Source organism: Cebus imitator, unplaced genomic scaffold, assembly GCF_001604975.1.
Source record: "Cebus imitator isolate Cc_AM_T3 unplaced genomic scaffold, Cebus_imitator-1.0 Scaffold42, whole genome shotgun sequence".
In the NCBI taxonomy this organism is placed as follows: Eukaryota; Metazoa; Chordata; class Mammalia; order Primates; family Cebidae; genus Cebus; species Cebus imitator.
This window is the reverse complement of record NW_016107357.1, coordinates 8,868,857-8,872,647: the sequence shown is the minus strand read 5'-3', so window position 1 is coordinate 8,872,647 and position 3,791 is coordinate 8,868,857. Positions and strand designations below refer to the sequence as shown.

General features: G+C 44.8%; 1 pseudogene; it reads left to right on the top strand.

The window, feature by feature from the left end:
* Window positions 1–2,485, top strand: part of LOC119470844 — a 23,137-nt pseudogene extending 20,652 nt beyond the window's left edge.
* Window positions 2,486–3,791: the final 1,306 nt, after the last annotated feature.

The window sequence follows — 3,791 nt, the reverse complement described above, 5'->3', positions numbered from 1 at the left end:
TGGTCAGGCTGGTCTCGAACTCCTGACCTCGTGATCCACCCGCCTCGGCCTCCCACAGTGCTGGGATTACAGGCTTGAGCCACCGCGCCCGGCCAGAGGTGGAGATATTTATATAGAATGTTGCTCAAACATAAATCTTCTTAAGTTCTATTTTAGTGTTCATACTGCAGGTATAAAGTGATAGACTTAAAATATGAAAGTGAAATCCATGGAATTGAAATGTGCTTCTACAATTTTTACCTGAGTTATCCTTATGTTGGTCGTTAGTGTTGCCTGGAAATTGTTTGTACTTAAAGGCTCTGAACCAAGTTGACCTTTAGGAGGGGATTGTTCTGAGAGGTATTAATCTGAAGCCACTCTTGAAATATACGAAAACAAAAGATTTTCTTGGCAATGGAAATGGTTGCAAGAGGAATGTCACTTTAACTCTAGCAGGGAAACTGGTACCAGTTGCTGGAATGCTACCTCAGACAGGATCAGAACATGTATCTGTTGCATTTCCAGATACATACAAAATAACAAAGAAAATATTAAATTATTCTAAGTTTGAAACAATATATTCTTATTTTATTTATTTTTTTGAGACAGAATCTCGCTTTGTCACCCAGGCTGGAGTGCAGTGCCTGCTCGGCTCTCTGCAGCCTCTACTTCCCAGGTTCAAGCGATTCTCCCATCTCAGCCTCCCGAGTAGCCGGGACTACAGGCATGCACTACCACATCCAGCTAATTTTTGTGTTTTTAGTAGAGATGGGGTTTCTCCATGTTGGGCAGCCTGGTCTCAAACTCCTGGATTCAAGGGATGTACCATCTCAGCCTGCCAAAGTGCTGAGATTACAGGCATGAGCCACTGCACCTGGCAAAACAATACATTTTTATTCTTTCTTTTTTTTTTTTGAGACGGAGTTTCACTCTTGTTACCCAGGCTGGAGTGCAATGGCGCGATCTCGGCTCACCGCAACCTCCGCCTCCTGGGTTCAGGCAATTCTCCTGCCTCAACCTCCTGAGTAGCTGGGATTACAGGCACGCGCCACCACGCCCAGCTAATTTTTTTTGTATTTTTAGTAGAGACGGGGTTTCACCATGTTGACCAGGATGGTCTCGATCTCTTGACCTTGTGATCCACCCCCCTCGGCCTCCCAAAGTGCTGGGATTACAGGCGTGAGCCACCGCGCCTGGCTATATTTTTATTCTTAATGAATTGTATGTCATTGAACTTTAAAAAAAAAAATGAGGCTGGACACTGTGCTTCACACCTGTAATCCCAGCACTTTGGGAGGCCAAGGGGGGCAGATCACGAGGTCAAGAGATTGAGACCATCCTGGGCAATGTGGTGAAACCCCATCTCTACTAAAAATACAAAAATTAGCTAGGAATGATGGCACGTGCCTGTAATCCCAGCTACTCAGGAGGCTGAGGCAAGAGAATCGCTTGAACTCGTAAGGTAGAGGTTGCAATGAGCCAAGATTGCACCACTGCACTCCAGCCTGGGCAACAGAGGAAAACCCTGTCTTTAAATAAAAAAGAGTAAGACCAAACTATACACTCTATAAAGAAATCTAATTTGAATACAAAGGCAATAGATTAAGAATAAATGGGCTGGGTGCAGTGGCTCACGCCTATAATCCCAGTGCTTTGGGAGGCTGAGGCAGGTGGATCAACTGAGGTCGGGGGTTCGATACCAGCCTGACCAACGTATCTCTATAATAGTTGACTTTAAAAAGAAACAAGTTGTCAAGATGTTATAAAGATTTGTGCACTTCACTGAATATTTTAATTTTTAAAAATTAGTTTTAGTGCAAACTATTTGCAGGTATAAAAAGGAATATCTGGCCATGCATGGTGGCTCATGCCTATAATCCCAGCACTCTGGAAGGCCGAGGTGGGTGGATCACCAGGTCAAGAGATTGAGACTTCCTGGCCAACACGGTGAAACCCCATCTCTACTAAAATTGCAAAAATTAGCTGGGCATGGTGGTGCGCGCCTGTAGTCCCAGCTACTCAGGAGGCTGAGGCAGGAGAAACGCTTGAACCTGGGAGGCAGAGGTTGCAGTGAGCTGAGAATGGGCCCCTGCACTCCAGCCTGGCAACAGAGTGAGACTCTATATCAAAAAATATATATATTCCTCCCCTGCTGTGTGCATGCTACTCAGGAGGCTGGTGTGGGTGGACGCCTTGAACCTAAGCAGTTTGGGACTAGCCTGGACAACATAGCAAGACCCTGTCTCTAAAAAACTAATAAAAGGCAAACATTTACCCGTGATCACACCCCCTAAATAAGTTGTTTTCATTTTTCCACTTTGCTTACCATCCTTTGCACGTATGCATAGTTTAGTTTGACTTCAGCATAGAAATGTAGGTTAGTGATGCCTTGGGTTGCAAATAACCTCAGGGTGAGGGTGCAGCCAGGCTTAAGGCAGGAGAGCAATGGGACCAGGGCAGAAAGCACTGCTGCAGCTTTTCCCTCTTGACTCTCAGAGGCTCCTGAGAGCCCACCACCTTTCCTTTGTGGACTGCCCTTTTCTACTGCCTCTAGCCACTTGGTGAAAAATACAGCCAAAGGAAAGGACAGTTTTGTGCCTTTTGGTGTAGCCACTTGGAAAGTGATTAAATCCACTTTTCTAGACCCATTTCCTAGTCCCTATAGAAGAGACTGTTTGACTTAGGTTCCCGTCCTTGAGTCAGCAAATGGGGCAAGGCGTAGGAAAGAAAATCTTTGGTAGGAGTTGCCTGTGAACCATTCCACTGCAGGCCTAGAGGAGACACATTCAAGCCCTGAGGCATGCGTGTGGTTCTTGCTGTCTGATTCAGCCATGGGACCCTTTGCTGTAGCTGGACCAAGAATATTGAGGACAGAAGAGACATATTTTAATCATGCCTGAAATAAATATCAACAATTTTGATGAGCAAAATTTTTTTTTGATCAGGTGGCTCATGCCTGTAATCTCAGCACTTTGGGAGGCTGAGGCAGGTGGATCACCAGAGGTCAGGAGTTCGATACCAGCCTGATCAACATGGAGAAACCCCGTCTCTACTAAAAATACAAAATTAGCCAGGCGTGGTGGTGCATGCCTGTAATCCCAGCTTCTCAGGAGGCTGAGGCAGGAGAATCACTTGAACCCAGGAGGCGGAGGTTGCAGTGAGCTGAGATCGTGCCATTGCACTCCAGCCTGGGCAACAAGTGCGAAACTCCATCTCAAAAAAATAAAAGATTCGGGCAGTGACATATATTTTTTTGTTGTTGTTGTTCTTTGAGACGGAGTCTTGCTCTCTCACTCAGGCTGGAGCAGTACAGAGGCATGATCTCACTGTAACCTCTGCTTCCCAGGTTCAAGTGATTTCTGCCTCAGACTCCTAAGTAGCTGGGATTACAGGTGTGCACCATTATGCCCAGCTAATTTTTGTAATTTTTAGCAGAGATGGGGTTTCACCATGTTAGCCAGGCTGGTCTCAGACTCCTGACCTCAAATGATCCATCCACACCTCAAATGATCCATCCACACCTCAAATGATCCATCCACACCTCAAATGATCCATCCGCCTTGGACTCCCAAAGTGCTGGGATTCCAGGCATGAGCCAATGTACCTAGCCTAGTGATGTATATAATGAGAATGACAATAATACTAAAAAAAAATACAAAACAAAAGCAAAAAAAAATGACAATAAAACTGAACATGAAACCAAAACAAATTGTTTCATTCACCTGAATGAAACCATTGAAAAAGGACTATTGCATTGCACCTTAACATTTTTTTCATTTTTCTTTCTTTCCCCACTTTTTTTTTTTTTTTTT